Source organism: Peromyscus eremicus, chromosome 9 (assembly GCF_949786415.1).
Source record: "Peromyscus eremicus chromosome 9, PerEre_H2_v1, whole genome shotgun sequence".
Taxonomy (NCBI): domain Eukaryota; kingdom Metazoa; phylum Chordata; class Mammalia; order Rodentia; family Cricetidae; genus Peromyscus; species Peromyscus eremicus.
This window is the reverse complement of record NC_081425.1, coordinates 35,219,166-35,236,847: the sequence shown is the minus strand read 5'-3', so window position 1 is coordinate 35,236,847 and position 17,682 is coordinate 35,219,166.

Below are 17,682 nucleotides of genomic sequence, written 5' to 3'. Positions count from 1 at the left end.
TCAGATTAAAGTGAAACTTTCAAATAGCTTTATACTACTGCATTGCACCCCGCTTCCATTATTGGACCACTTATATGACAAGTGTCCCTTGAGTCCACTCCTCGTTTTTCATGGTCATCATTGCCATAGCTTAGGTTGACTTACTCAGTTGCTATCTAATTTTGATTTTCTTGCTTCTGTTCTAGCTCCCATGGAGGATCCATTTATCATGTATTGAAATAATTCTTTTAACAAATACGTCTGTTCTTGTAGCTTTTCCACTTCTAATCCTTAAAGAGAATTTTACAGTGCTCATGGTAATTTGAAAGCCATTTAGCTCCAGATACATGATGCTCTTCACGGAACAGATCCCAGGGTATTCATTTCTCCCTCCTCTTCCTCCTTCTGTCTCTCTTTTCCCTTTCTGTGTTTCCTTTTCACTTCTCTGAACCTTCTATTCATTTTAGTTGTAGGCTATGCACGAAGCAGCTGGCATGAGTCACCTGTGAGATGATTTTATAAAGAGAATAATGTCAAAAATCATCAGTCATATTTGTCAATGTGTGTTAATTACCCACTTGATCCTGGCACTGTGCTATGCACATTAGTATGTGTTATCTCAAATAATTTAACCACAGGGTGCAGTGGTAAAGGTGCTATTACTAGACTCATTTTACTGAGAGCCAAGAGGCCTGAGAGGCTCGATGAAGGATGTAGCTATTAATAGAATAAACACAAAACAGTGAGTCCAGGTCTCTCTTAGCTCCTTGCACATTCTGCTTTCTCTTCATTCTTACAATGCCTTTTTGTGTCCTGCATAATAAACCTTCCATTTAAGTTCCAACTCAGGAATTGCCTTCCCTTAAGAATGTTTTCTGGTATCCCTTCCCACTATAATTTGATCATTTTTATGTCTTTCTGAGGAATCTTGGCGATACCTTTGTTATAATATTTTCTTACTTTTCTAACATTCTTATTAACTTGCCAATTTTGTTAATTAAACATTCCTCGTTTGGCTCTAAGCTCTGGAGACTCTATTGGTAAATATGTTAACAATGTCCTATAATTGGGTTGTTTTAGTGCATCTGATCGCAATGTGTGGCCTGCATTAGACTAAATACAAGAAGCATTAGTCTCAGCTGGAACTCAGTAGAAATGCAAATCCACAGGCTTCACCCTAAATCCACTCAATCACAAAGTTTGGAGATGTGAAGTCCAGCAACTTGTGTTCTGTTTAGCATTCTGGTATTTCCAATTCACACCCAAACCTGGGAAGCATTGATTTAGGATCACATAATTAGTAGAGGCTGTTCCTAAGGGTTGACCTTATCTTTTGTCAGAGTTATATCTACTACGGTGATGCATAGTGGACCTACTTCTGGAAATTACTAGTACTAAACACTTACAATAGCCTCAGGTAGCATCAACAATGCTGTCAATAAAAATATGAACAATGCATATTTGCCTAAATACTCCTTAGAAAACATCCTTACCAATTATGACTAGAACAGTAAAGGGAAACTTACACATGGAGCTGTTGTTATGCACCTGTTCATCCCCCTTCACCCTTCCAGGTTGTGCTGGCTTCTGACTTAAGGTGTAGGAGATCATATTGCACCAAAGTATTTAACTGTTCATCTTTCTAAAAAGTTGTAATCTTTTAGGCTAGCAATTGTGATTTATAGAATTGTCTATTCTCTTACCTAGTATACAGGAACTTTTAAGTAATTATTTGTTGAGTCACAAAATGAGGAAATCTATGATGTAAGCAGCAGTAGACAGTTTAATATTATGTCTCCCTGGATTATTCATCCAAAGGTTCAAAAAATGCTTTCAAAAGTATTGGAAAGAAATTTCCTGACCTGGAAGCCTCCTCCCTGAGAACTAGCTCTCATGGTATCTGAAGATGATATATAGGCTTTCCAGGGAAGAAAGCGTTCGGTAGTCCTACCTAGATATAAAGTAGATGAATCACAATAATGGCAGAATGGAAAGATATCCCAGTGATGTAATAGCAGTACCTTTATCTTTGGGGTAGGCAACAGCTGTCTACTTGGACTTAAAGCCTACTCAATAAGAGGGAATATTCAAGACTGATAATGTAAACATAGCAAATTAACAGTGGCTGGAGGAGATATAGACCCTAGAGGAGAACCTACTTCTACCAGTTTCCTATATCAGTATGATTTCTAACTGCTGTATATACTTATCCTTATGCCCACAGTTGGGTGCAGTGCTCACCCCTCATCCAAGAAGCTTCTTTTTACAACAAATGGAGACTGGTACAGAGATCCTCAATTTGTCAAACTTGAAAGTAAGTGACCATGAGTTGCCTAGGCTCAGCTAATAAATCCTGCAGCAAAACCCTTATATGTAAGGCTCAAAAACAACAACAACAACAACAACAACAACAACAACAACAACAAAAAGCATGAAGGAGGGTCCTGAAGGACTGTAAATGCCAGAGAACCAGGCAGGGCACCTGTTGCTAGATATTATCTTTCAGTGTGACAGGGAAACTGTTCCCTTGAAATTATTGAGACAATACAACTGCATACAAACAATCTGCATAATGACACTACCAGTTGACATGCTTTGTCAGCATGGACAATATAGGGAGATGGGGTGGATTTCACCAGGTTCTACCCCTAGATGGACAGCTGTCGGTGCGCATGTGCATGCACACATGTGAAAGAGAGAGGGGGCTGGGATATAAGAACTTAGTTATCTACAGGCACAAAAGCCCTGATAGGTTATTTAGTTCCCCAAATAGTCAGCCCTAAAGATGTCATAGGAACAACACTAAATGGACTCAGTAGAGTCCCTGTGTATGTCTTATAACACTAATGAAGAAGTCGTGAGTTTGAGAGGGGGGTATGGGTGTTGGAAGAGGAAAGAGAGTTGTGGAAATGATATAATGTAGTTCTCACATATGAAATTCTCAAAAATTAAATTAGAAAAGATTATTGTATATTAATCATGTACAAACATTCTTGTCATTGTTGTTAAGACAATTTAACAATGACTCATATAACACATCCAAAAAGAACTGAAATTAAAGTACCCTATAAGTGTTGATATCTGCAGGAAATCCTCATTTGTGTTATATAAATATAAATTCTGAGAGGTGACTATATTCACTGCAGTCTCAATATTGCCTATAAAGTTAATTTATTTAGATGACAATATTATAATTTATTAATGACAGTCTGATTTTAGATGAAGTAGAGGAAACAATAGACAAATGCTTTTGTACTTGACTGATATTCATTAGAATTACATGGACTTTTCTGTCCATTCTTAGCATCACTGTAAAATAAAATGATTATAGCTGCAAAGCATTGATTTTTAGCTAGTGTAACATTAAACTTATTAATATTTTTACCACTATTCTAATGTTAAACTGACAGTAATACATGTTTCCTCATTTAATGATAGATTAGGAAATATTCTTTTAGGGAAAAAAGAGGAGACATTTCTATTTTGATTTTCCTTAATATATGCAGGTTTATTCCCATGCTTCCCCCATGGGCGGGCAAGACACCACAGGTAGAAGAGAGGCCATGCACATGCTCTAATTACATCTGTCCTGCAGCTTCTTTTGACAGTGTCACTTCTTTTGAAAAATAGTGACATGTGTAACTCAATAATAACATGCTTCAATTCAATTAATCTCAACAGGCACCTGCATTGTAGGAAGAGTGAACTCACAGACGATTAAATCATATTACTTACCCTCCAGATACTCAGATCTTAATGGAGTAGAAAAATACAGGAGCAATGATTTGAGTTGCTTGATTTGAATTAATCTATTTATTCTTTCTTCTTATTTTTACTCCTCATACTCATAATCTGTGTTATTTCTCTGTTTTCCTTTTCTTTTTTCTCTTTTTTTGTGCTGTTAGATATCCTTTCTATTTCCTTAAATTATAGCTTTATATATATATATCTTCCCAGCTGCACTTTTTCTTCCCTCTTCTCCTTCTGGTCTCTCCCTCCCAACTCCCCATCTGTTTGTTCCCACCCACCAATCCACTCCTGTTTCTGTTCAGGAAAGGGCAGGTCTCCCATGGATATCAACAAAATATGGCATCTCAAGTTTCAGTAAGACTAAGCTCCTCCTCATGTATTAAGGCTGGGCAAGGCAACACAGTATGAGGAGCAGTGTTCCCAAAGCCAGTAAAAGAGTCAGAGACAGCCCCTGCTCCCAATGTGCTGTGGGATGTTCTGTATGGCAAATGTGTTGCTGATTGGTCAATAAATAAAACACTGATTGGCCATTGGCTAGGCAGGAAGTATAGGCGGGACAAGGAGGACAATAATGCTGGGAAGTGGAAGGCTGAGTCAGAGAGACACTGCCAGCCGCCATGATGAGAAACAGCATGCGAAGATGCCGGTAAGCCACGAGCCATGTGGCAAGGTATAGATTTGTAGAAATGGATTAATTTAAGCTGTAAGAATAGTTAGTAAGAAGCCTGCCACGGACATACAGTTTGTAATCAATGTAAGTCTCTGTGTTTACTTGGTCGGGTCTGAGAGGCTGTGGGACTGGCAGGTGAGAGAGATTTGTCCTGACTGTGGGCCAGGCAGGAAAACTCTAGCTACACCAATGTTAGGAGTCCCACAAGAGGATCAAGCTACACAACTGTAATTTATGTATAGTGTCTAAGTCAGTCCCCTGGAGGCTCCCTTGTTGTCGGTTCAGTGTCTGTGAGCCTCTATGAGCCCAGGTTAGTTGATTCTTTGAGTTTTCTTTTGTTGTCCTTGACCCCTGTGGCTCCTACAATCCTTTCTCTCCCTCTTCTGAAGGATTTCCTGAGCTCTGCCCAATGTTTGGCTGTGGGTCTGCATCTGTTCCCATTGCTGGATGGAGCCTCTCTGATGACAGTTGGGCTAGGCACCAATCTACAAGTATAGCAGAATATCGTTAGGCATCATTACATTTTCCCCCCTCCAGCAGGCAAATGAATGGAACTAGAAAAATCAACCTGAGTGAGGTAACCCAGACCCAGAGAGACATAGTATGCACTTACTCATAAGTGGATATTAGCTGTGAAAAGAAGGGCAACTATGCTACAATTCACAGACCCAGAGAGATTAGGTAACAAGGAGAGTTCAAGGGGGATGCCCAGATCTCCCCGGGAAGGGGAGATAGAAGAGATTTTGTGTTGTTTTCTTAAAACTGATTTGGCCATTGTTTTTAGAATCATCTATACCTACAACCCCATGAGGGTTTTTTTTTTTTTTGTATGAGATAATGTGATTTTAAACTGAAAATTCTGTCTCTCTCTCCTTCCCTCCCATCCCTATCCCTCCCATCTCAATCCTTCCCAGCCAGTTTCCATCCTCTTCCTTCCTGTCCTCTCTTTTCACCATCCTGTCATGAGAGAACAGTAAGTGGCCCTTGACTAGACTTTTCACTTGATGGACTACATGCTAACTCAGTCCAGGCTGATTCATAGTTCATTGCTTCTCCAGCACAGCTATGAATGGACTAAGAAGAGACTTAATGTGACTTTGAGCTTTTGAGAAATTACTAAGGAATCTAAGAAGCCTTTCTTATAAACAAGACTACAGAAATGTTAATGGAGATACTCTGGAGGTTCATTTTTTTTTTAAATAAACTTTGCCTATTACATTTAAGACATCAGGTGCATGGCACATTGTGTTGACCAACATGGAGGATCTTAGTAATTCCTTGAAAGGTGCCAAGTGGCAGGAGGAGAACACAACTAATCAAAGCTTTCTTTTTTAGGAGTATGAAATGTTTGACATAAAGGAGAAACTTTGGGTGTCATTTCTCATCCTCAAATACAACCGATAAAGATTGACAGCAATTTGCCAAATATGAAAAGAATGATTGATAAGTGGCCAATGAAGTTTATGTAGCTGAACCACCACTGGAGGGAGGGAGAGAGAGGGAGAGAATGAAGGAGGAAGAGCAAGAGCAAGAGAATGCGAATTTGATGTTAGAAGTGAATCAAGGAGTATTACGAAGCATTGTTTTCATGAATAACAGAACTTTGTGGCTGAGGAGAAATTAGAAAATCTGAAATTTTTATAAAATGATAGGACAAAATGGAGATTCAGTCACTCTTGGACCAAGGTATATAAGACTAGAATCTGAGGCATGGCGAGAACTTAAAAGATGGTCTAATTTATCTACTTGTCTGATGCACAAATATATTATTCACTGACAAAGTTTGAGTATGTAAGATATCAGGTGGCTTTTGTCCTGTGCTTTGATCTGATGTGTGACTTCTTTAGCTCACTCATCCATAGGATTTTATTAAATCTCTAAACACAGACACACTTCCTTATTTATGGTGACTGTGGCCTACAAAGTAGCCCATGAGACTGAATTGGTGAACACTGGGTCATTGCAGCTGGGAGAAACACAGGGTGACTTCCAAAATCTGGTCGTGCCTTTGTCAACCAATGAAGACACTGTGTTATTTATATTTACAGATGTTTTATTTACAGCATATTATTGTTTTATTTCTATCAGAGCCCTGTAATCCTTGCTTCAATGAAATGATCTTGTGTGATTTTTTTTCCTGTATGGTATGAGTTAGTCTTATGCTTAGAAGCAACATTTGAGCACTGTGAATTATAAAATCACCAACAAAAAGGCACAGAGATTAAAAAAAAAAGAAGAAGAAGAAGCCAGCACAGGGTGCATAATGTGGGAAAAAGATACATGTTTAAGGCATGGGAGATGGAATACAGAGCTAGCACATCACTTTGTTTAGCCTCAGCTGGGAATTTGCAGAGCAGGAGGCTCATGTGTGTTTAGCTTAATATGTGTCCAGTGCTCACAGACAGCACACAAGCAGCATGAAAACATTCAGTGTATCGATCTGTGTGTCATATAAAAAATATTACCAACGATGTGAATTTGCAAATGGAAAGCCTCACAAAATGGAGATCAACTCTAATATGAGTGGCAGAAAATGAACATCCACCTTTCCGTGAAGCCCACTCAAAGCTTCTTTTGTTTCTAAGGACTACACGAAGAGATTGGAAATCTACTGTATGTCTCTCAAATATTTTCAGAGAGCCTTTGGATCCCATTCCCTAAGGTGTTTCTACCACTCCCTCAGCTGTATCTTGAGCACAGGAAGGGCTGTGATTTCCCGAGGGGTTGATGGGACACTGATGAATCTGCAGTGACTCCTTGCCCTGCCTCCCGTGCTCTGGCCACTATGCAACAAATGGCCAAGCAGCAGTTATCCAGCAAACATGGAAAAGACCTTGACATGGAATGCTCACTTTTGGTTATTCCCCATGGTCTTTACCATTTGTTTTGCTTCCTCAATTCTGTGGTTCTCTCTAACTTATTTACAGAGTTATATTTGCTTTTGACTCCTGCTTTATGAGATAAAAATGACATTTATTTCGCATCATGAGTGCTTAAACTCATTTTGTGTCTACACAAAATACTGAAAACGTATAATTGGGTATGATATTTGGGGACCTCCTGGCATACTGTATGTTGAGCTTAGTGTTCTTAGTAATACCGAGCTGGAAGGAAAACTGTAATTAAATTTATTCATCACTTAGAAAAAGCTGTTCTCTTGTGCTTTGCCTTCTGGGCAGCATCTGTGTTCCTTATTGTCTGTTTCTTCCCTGTAGGTGAGTACTTGGATCAGGAGACAAGCTTCAACATCTCCTCAGGTGTGTTACAGGAGCAATGCTGAAGTTATTTTGCATGTTCAGAGGCATGCCTTCTAGTCACCAAGAGCAGCTCTTAAGGCATATTACTTAGCTTAGTTGTGAATTCTTATTTACCATCTTCAATGAATTCTCACTGTCCAATCACTGCAAACCCCTTCCAGATGCAACAGCACAGTGAGTGGAACAAAAGGATTTGAGCCATAGCAGGGGCCGCAGCCACATCCTGCCTGCAACAACATCACACAGCCTCTGACTCAAATTGGCCCCTTCCCCTTCAATACTAGCAAGAAAGAAGGGAGGTTTGGCTGGGCTCTATAACTGTATGAATGTAGGAACTTCAGTAATATGCATTTTCTCTTTAATATGAATGACACTTATAATTTTATTTCATCATATGTTCTGATATTTTTACCCATAGTCCTTCCTTCTCTGTGACAGATATTCATTGCAGGTTTTTTATTGTTTGACTTGCAAATGTATGGATCTTGTTTATTACAAGTTCAAACTTCTGCTCTAGAATGAGTTATGAGGATTAATTTTGTGGTTGTACTTTAGAAATATGTGGTGATGCATACATAATGGATTGTGCGTGAACCATAAATTTGTGAGATAGGTGTTGCAGGTAAGTCATGTCAGGTCATAGATGCAAGTTCTTTACATAATATGATCATTAAATACATTACTATGATGTCAAAAGCTCATTTAGTTTCTCTTATTTGTCATATTGAAATTTTACAATTTGTAATGAACAAACCGTAACTCTAACATTTCACCAGATTGGAGCACAGATTATCTTTCACACTTTTGTTATGAAGTGATTTTGATTCATTTCAAGTGAATAATTGCCCCCTTTCTGGGCTCATCTAATGCCATGTGGAATTCTTTTTCTTGCAGCTGTTCCCAAGTATAAAATTCAGCATTCATCACGTCTATCTTAAACTACAACCAAACACAGAATAATTTTGCATTATTCTATGATTTAGGCTTTGTATTAAAGTAAATTAATAAACTGTGTGTACTGGATCTGTCTCTGGGGTCATATCATCAGTAGGAAGGGGCACTTGTTATTCCTGATTACACCTGCATGAGACGATTTTGATTATTATACTATATATAGTAATATTCAACCTCATGGTCACAGTCATAGTGCTTTCTGAACAATCGAGGCTCTATTGCTCACTCATGTTATATGTCAACCATAGGCCATTGCTTGTGGCTCAGTTTCATGATGATTTGATGGTGGGTACTAAGCAGATAGGGAACTCCTATTTGGGGGACTTAAGGCAGAGCGTAACAAAAAACATGCTATATGTCCAGTGCCCCTTAAAGCTTCTCAGGAGTCACATGTGTTTTTTTAATTTACATTTTATTGTTTAATCAGGTCACATGACTAAGAATGATCCTAGTAGGGGAGATAATTATAGTAATTCTATCAAAAGAGTCATATTCATTTGGAAACAACAATAAATTCAACATTACTCTCTTGCTTGGACACAAAAATTCACTTGTCCTCTGCATCCCCAATATACCTCCTGACTTCCAAAAGAAACATCCAAGAGCATCATCCAGTCAGACTTAAAGGCCAGGACTGCATGGCAGGACATGCCAGTATCAGCCTGATGCCTCTTGAGCTGAATGTTGCATAAGGCATGTCAAACCATTCCTTTATCCTCCATTGTAGCTGAAAGTTTTCCTGGTCCCCTCTGGCTCTTGCGGTCCCACAGTCCTGTAGCCACTCAGACCCAAGTAAACACACAGAGGCTTATATTAATTAAAACTGCTCGGCCATTAGCTCAGGCTTACTACTGACTAGCTCTTACAGTTAAACTCAGCCCATTTCTGTTAATCTATATGTTACCATGTTTTCTATGGCTTTACCTGTGTGCCATTACATGCTGCTCCCTGGACAGTGGGCTATGTCTCCTGACTCAGCCTTCCACTTCCTAGAATTCTCCTCTCTGCTTGCCCTGCCTATACTTTGTGCCTGGCTACTAGTCAATCAGCATTTTATTTATCAACCAATCACAGCAACACATATTGACAGCATACAGAATGACATTCCCTCATCACTCCATATTTCTCCACACACAGAGTGTTTGAGCAGTGACTCTACTCTACCGTCTATGGGAAGAGAGACCAGGAGGGTGTAGAGGCACTCATTAGCAGTTCTGTGCTTCTGTAGGTTATGCCTGTGAGGACTTCTCACATGACTGAGGTGCATGTCTCAGTAGGGCTCTGGCTGAAACTCTCAGTGACCCTTGAGAATTCTGGCTTCATTCTTTAGGGGATTCTTCCATTTTCATTTATTTTCTTTTGCCACATCTAAAGAAGAAATTGGAGAATATACTCTAGATGAGAACCCCAAACTCTGCTTTATATACTATACAGGCTGATTTTCCATATTGGCTGCATCAATTTTTATTTTAAACCAACAGTGTTCAAGGGTTCCCTTTTTTTCCATGTGGGCCACAAAGTGACATTGAAATTCAAGGAAAGGTGTTAAATACTTAGATTAATCAACACATTTGCCCTTCAATACTTGCTTTTTGTGGTGAGAACATTTGAAAATTAGTCTTAGCAATTTTGAAATGTGCTGAATACCACTGCTAACTATATTCACCACATTGTATAGTAGATCTAAGTAAGAACCCTCAAACTTATTTCTTTCTCCTAACTGTACTTGAGTAACCTTGCTATTTATTTATTTTTAAACTAGCATACAAATTGATGACTTTCATTATTATCTGTGAAGAAATGGTTTGTGTTGATTATCCTCCCTATTTCCTCTCCCCAGTGTCCTCCCTTGTACTTACAGTCATATGTATTCTACTGCCCTCTTCTTACTCCTGTCTTTCCCTCTTTAAGACTCTTCCCCTGTCGTGGTCCCTTTTCAAGTGTCATGACCTAAACCCATATCCCTCAGCATATATTAAAATTAAAGTTAAAATATTTAGGATCTACATAAGAGAGAAAATGTGTAGCATTTACCTGTGTGCTTTACTTAATGTAATAATTCTATCAATTTGCTTGTAAACATTGTGATTTCATTTTTCTTTACAACTGGACACAATGTCATAATGTATATATCAAATTTTCTCCATTCAGCTGTTGTTGGACATCCGGGCTTATTCAGTTTCCTAGGTATTATGAATATTCAGGACAGTCACAGAAGTGGTATCTCTGAGGTAGGATATAGAGTGTTTTGGGCATATGAACAAGTGTGGTGTTGTTGAGTCATTGTGGTAGATCTCTCATTGGCTTTTTCAAAGAACATCTGTACTAATTTCTATAGTAGTAGCATTAGTTTATGCTCCTTCCTGCCACAAATTAAGGTTTTTTCCCCACATCTCCATCAGCATATGTTCTCATTTATTTTCTTGATGATGAGCATTCTGACTGGGGTGAGCTGGAATCTCAAAGTAGTTTTAATTTGCATTTACCTGATGGCTAAGTTACTTAAAATATATTTATTGGTAATTTCCTTTCTTTTTTTGAGAACTGTCTCTTTAGTCTATGAGCCCATTTATTGACTGGACGTTTTATTTTATAGTTCTGTGTACATTCTGGGTATTAACTCCATGTCTGAATTATAGTTGGTGATAACTTTCTCCTATTGTGTGGGACATCTTTTCACTGTGCTGATTATTTTCTTTGCTTTGCAGAAGCTTCTCTCATTTCATAGTTCCATTTGTCAGTTCTTGGGTTTATTTTCTGTGCCCATGGAATCCTTTTCAGAATGCTTTTGCTTTAGATTAAGGTCTTTGTTCCACTTTGAATAGTTGTTTGTGGAGGGTGACTGATACAGAGATATGAGGGCTGTCTTTTTTCCAGTGTATGTTTTTGAAACAAGTGTGAAATAAAAGTAGCTGGCTATAGCTGTGTGGTTTACTTCTGGATCCTCTATTCTATTCCATTGGTTTAAATGTCTAATTATGTGTTGGTTCTATGCTGTCTTTGTTACTCTAGTTCTATGGTATAATGTGAAGTCAGATATTGTGACACTACCCACGGTGTTTGTTTGCTTTGCCTATCTGGAGGCTTGCATTCTATAAGAAATTTAGGATATCCGCTCAGTTCTGTGAAAAATGAGATGGAATTTTGGTGAAGATTGTGTTGAATGTGTAGGTTACTTGTGGTAATATAGCTGTTTTTACAATACTAATTGTGTTGATCATTGTCTCGTATCTTTTTTTTTTCAGTATCTTAAAGTTTATGTGCTCTTCATTTTCTTGGATATATTTATTCCTAGGAATTTTGTTTTAAATTTTGGAGCTATTGTGGATAGGTTATATTCTCTAATTTCTTCCTTGGCAAATTCCCTCTTTATTGGTTATAGCAGGGTCCTGTGCTGTTGTTTCCTTTGGGGGTGGGGGCCAAGTAGGCGCAGAGTCAAACCACACAGACTCCAGGAGAATGTCGAAACAACAACCCCAGTTTATTCAGGAGGAGGCAAGCCTTATATACCCTCCACACCACCCTGGGGGGAGGTCTGATGAATATGTATCTACTGGTGTGACATAGCTGTCCCTCATTGGTCTAGGTCATCTCCAGATCGTGTTTCAGCTGCTGTTGCTAAAACCATTAGGCAGACCCAGGTTGGCTCTCAGAAAGTATCTTTTTTACTTGTTTGGGCCTTCTGGCCCTCAAGCCAGTTAGGAATGAGTCATCCCACAATTGGTATATATAAAAGCTACTGGTTTTTCTATGTTGATTTCGTATCTTGCTACATTGATGGAAATGTTTATCAGGTCTAAGAGTTTTCTGGAGTATGTAGGCTTTTAACATATGGAATCATACTACCTGAATATATGGATAGTTTAACACTTCTTTTCCTATGTATCTCTTTTATTTACTTCTCATGTCTTTTTATATATCTAAGATTTCTTCTCCAAGTTGCTTTTGGTCATGGTGCTTTATTACATCAATAATTACCCTTACTAAGACAGTATGGTTGCAAATATTTTGTCGAGAATTTTTGCATCTATGTTCATGAGAGAAATTGTCCTGTAGTTTTTTTTTTTTGTCCTAATGCAATTTTGGTTATCAGGGTAATATTGGCTTTGTAGGATGAGTTTCGTAGTGTTCCTTGCTTTTCTATTTTGTGTACCAGTATAGGAAATATTATTATTAGTTCTTCCTGAAAAGTTTGCTAGAAATAAAAAGTTTATTTGTCCTATACTGGACAACCTTCTTGCTTTTATGGGTCTCTTAAACTTAATTCTAACTTTCTGATTTAATTTTGGGATGTCATGCATTTAGGAATAAATTCTTCCATTCTGGTTTCCCCAGTATTTTGGAATCTATTGATAGCCACTGGTAGCGAAAGTCCATGAGAGTATACAGCAGTGACTACTAGAGTTCAGAAGGTCAACCTATCAGAACTCAGGGTTCTGTTAGAGGAAACCATCACACAAGGTGTTATGGAATTACTGCCTTTTGAATGAACTGGCTGTCTCTTGTAAACTTCTTGTGCAATAACAGCTATGAGCCTTCCCATTTACCATGCATCTCTATGTTATGTGTACATATAACCTCACTATTGTATCTCAATCTTGGGCACAACTTTCCCTATACATTTGGGGTAATTGGACAACTGTCCCCAGCTGCGTTTCTTTTTCATTAACATATATCTGACCAGGGCCATTCTCTGGACAAAAGTATTTCAGCAAAGATACCTTTTTCCAAGGACAAGTGCAGAGAAATAAACATTAGTTCATCTCACCCACAGATAGGGAAAAGAACCACTAACAATTAAATCCTCAACCCCTTACCTTCACCCCTAATTGGTCTTAGCCTTTAGTTGACCCTACCAGAGAACTCCCTTTTAGTCACTCCCCTTTTGGGTTGTAATTGGAAGCTGACAATTAATTGCTTTATGTGTGGGTCCTTATCACCTCTCGGCATCCCTGAAAACTTCAAGCCTCGCATTGCTTTACCAAAGAATTACTGTGTGGGTGCATATACTGGTTCTCTGAAAGCACTAGGAGAGGACTGATGGAAAAGAACAAAGGTGAGGACGGAGATGGAAAGAACTAGGTAGAATGATGAGAGAACAGCAGGAGGGACTGAGAGCAGGAGGGACCAAGAGGAGCTAAGTAAGAGAGCAGAAAAGAAACTGTGCAGATAGAATCGCCATAGAAGAATAAAGTGAATGGACTAAAGAACTCAGTGTGCTTAGATTCATTGAATATCCCTCAGATTAGAATCCTCAGCTGGTTGGTAGACTCTTCCATGGACCCTGGGAGCAAACAATATAGGCTGGACCTAATATTGTTTGCGTTAGGGATCTAATTTTTTGTGTGTGTGTGTTATGTGTGTATGTGTAGCTATGTAGGTATATGTGTGTTGAGGTGGTGATATGTGCATGCATATGAACATGTAGAAGTCAGAGGACAAACTCTGCTGTCATTTATCAAGTCCTATCTACCTTGTTTTGGAGACAGAATATCTCAATGCTCTGGACTTTGTCTCAGGTAAGAAAATCCAAGAGCTCTACCTGTCTCTGTCTCACAAGCAGTGATTATAAGCATGTGGCACCACACTCAGCTTTTAGTACGTGGTTTCTAGGGGCTTGAATTCAGGTTCTTTTGCTAGCAAGACAAGTTCTTTGTCAGCCAGCTATCACTCCAGCTTGGAAGATAAAATTTTAATGTGTTCTGTAATGATCTATATTTTATTAGAGAGTTTTATAACAACTCCCCTTTATGTCTAATTTTATTAATTTATGCCTTCTTTTTGGTAGCCTGGGAGCTTATTAATCTTGTTTATTTTTTTTAGAGAAACATATCTTGGACTATCTCTGTGTATTGTTCCTTGAGTCTTTGTCATTGATTTCTGAACTAATTTTTATTATGCCTTGTTGTCTAGTATATTTATTTGACTTCTTATTTTTCTACAAACTTGAAGTGTATTCTTAGGTTATTATTCTGAGACATAGCTGATTTTTAATGTGAACACTTGCAGCTGTGGCTCTTAGAATTGCCCTAGCTGTATCCCAGAGGTTCTAATTGTCCAGTGTTTACTTTCATTTGATTGCAGAAGTGTTAAAATTTCTTTCCTGATTTCTTCAGTGCCCCACTGTTGTTGACTCCAAAGAATGCTTTTCAGTCTTTAAGTACTTGCATTGTTTCTGTGGTTTCTCCTCCCGTTGATTTCTGTTTTTATTTATTTATTTTTTTACTATGGTCTGATAAGGTACAAGGAATTAGTTCAATTTTTTTTTGTATTTGTTAAGTTTACTTTTGGTCTATAATGTGATATATTTTAGAGAAGGTTCCATGGTTCCATGAGTAGCTGGGTAGAATCTATTTTCTCTATCTGCTGTGTATAATATTCTGTGGGTATGTGCTAAATATTGTTGATACATGATGTAATTTAACTCTAAAGTTTCTTTGTTGATTTGGGTTTAGGGCTCCCACTGTTATAGCTTTGGGACCTGTTGACATTCATACCTTTCAATACTTATGAAATTGAGATACCTAAGATTTATGCATAAGTATTTAAGATTATTATATCTGCTTTATTATCATATCCTTTTATTAATATAGTATATATCACATATATATATTAATATATAGTGACTTTCTTTACTTCTTACTGGTTTTTGTTTGAGTCTAATTCATCAGATATAAGAATTGCTACCCAAGATTGTATATGGCTTCTGTTTGCTTGGCCAATTGGTTTCCATCCTTTGACTCTAAGATTTTGGATATTTTTTGTCAGCGAGGTATGTTTCTTTGAAACAAAAGATAGTTCAATATTGTTTTGTAACAATTCACTTAATTTATATCTTTCAGTTGGTGATTGGAGAGCATTTCTTTTGAAAATTTTTCTTTCTGGTTATTTAAAGTTATTATTTATTATTTAAAATCATTTTGAAAGGGATTTGCTGTTTCTTATGGTTTTATTGGTTTTTGTTATTGGTTGAATTACTGATATTGCATTTTCCCTGTTCTTTTATTATTGTGGATTTACTTGATTTCTGTGTTGGAGAAAATGGGTTCTTTCCTGGCTGTCATTTGTTCATCTATTCCTTTTATGAAATGTATTCTTTCATGTGTTCTTGTATCTTTCCCTTTGTGTATAGTGTTTGTTTTCTGCAGCTATAGGTTGGGTGTCAGGAATTGCCTTAATTTGTGCTTGTCTTGAATGGTTCTTGTTTTCTACATCAGTTTTTAAGAGATAATATTGCTGGGTATAGTAATCTTATTAACTTCCAGTTCTTGAAATATATCACCTCATGCTTTCATGATTTTTAAAGATGTTGAAGATTCACAGATTGGTAAACATCTAATTCTTCTGATTTTTTTCCCTTTGTGTGTGGGTTGGTGTTTTTTCTCTTACACATCCAGTGTTGTTTGCTCTAAATTTTTCATGGCCTGACTGTGATATATCATGGTGAGGGTCTTTTCTGTTCCTGTCTATATGGAATTCTAAGTGCCTTTTATCTTTTGATGTCTATCATTTCCTTTACATGTAACCCTGCCTATATTAGAACCAATTTCTTTCTTCCATTTACTTAACATTTGCCTTTAGTGTATAGGTAGCCTGATTTTGGGCACCTGCATAATTTAGTAGTTACATCTCTTGGTGAATTAACTCATTTGTCATTATTGCATAGTCTTTGGTCTTGTTTTTAATTTTAAAACTGTTTTTGATGCAAATGTTTATTTTGTCTAGAATAAGTGTAGCTATCTCTGTTCTTTTGTGTTGTGGGTTTTTTTTTATTTTATGGAGTATCTCTGCTATTACTTTATTTTCAGTCTCTGTTTGTCCTTGGTAGTACAATGTATCTCTTTAAAATATTTTTATTAATTCTTTGAACATTTCTTACATGTACACAGTGTATTTTTACCTGGAGTTAGGAACCAATTTTCCTACCAGCCTCATGTACTTCTTTTTATTATTATTAAAAGCTCCCCAAGTCCAGTTAGTGCTGACCATGTGCAAGTGGGCATCGGACCATCTATGGAGGAATGGGCATACTACCAGTGGTCTAAGAATTCCAATTAGCAGTACCTATAAACAAGTGTATTGAGGATGAAATAACTTGTTTTGCTAGAGAAAAACCTTAACTCTTCCTCATTTCTAAGAGGCAACTTGGCTGAGTAATATTCTTTGGTTGGCATTTTTTCTTTTATACTTAAACCACTTCCCATTCTCTCCTGACTTATAAAGTCACTAAAAAGAAATCCACTGGCGGTCTTACTGGCACTACTCCATATGTAATGCATTTCTTATGTCGTGCTGCTTTCAGGATTGTGACTTTTGCTTTTTATTACTATGTGTCTTGATGAATTTCTTGGGTTGATTTTGACAGGACATTTCTGCACTTCCTTTACCTAGATGTTGGTTCATATTTCCAGATTAAGATTTTTTTGGCCATTATTTATTTAAATGTACTTCCTTCTACTTCAATAGTTTTTGTTATTTGAAAATGTTATCTCTTGAGATTCTCTCACAATTCCCATAGACTTCTTTTTTCATTACTTCGTCCTTTTGCCTTTTTGTTCCAGTGACTAGATAATTTTAAATGTTCTGTCTTGCGGATCACTGATTCTTTCTTCTGCTTGATTGATTCTGCTCTTGAATCTTTTGTTTGAGTATTGCACCCTTGTCATGAGATAGACTTTTAGTTGAGTTGAATGGCCACATGGCCTCCTGGATTAACCAAGTGTAGTCCCCAAATCTTTCAGAAAAACATGGAAGGTGATTTCTTCGCTGTCTGGATTCTCCATGTGGCCATTGCATGGGTTTCTTAGCTTTTGATATCAAGCATGGCTAGTTCCTATATTTCTCCAAAATGGGAGACAACAGAAGTCCTTGCTAGTGGGGAGAGGTCATTATCAGAGACTCTGAGGATGGCTAATGGAGAATAGCCAGGTAGGGACTTCAGTATGTAATTTTTTGTGTGTTTGTTTTTTTTTGTTTTTTGAAGCAGGGTTTCTCCATGTAGTTTTGGTGTCTGTCCTGGATCTCGCTTTGTAGATCAGGCTGGTCTTAAACTCACAGAGATCCCGCCTGGCT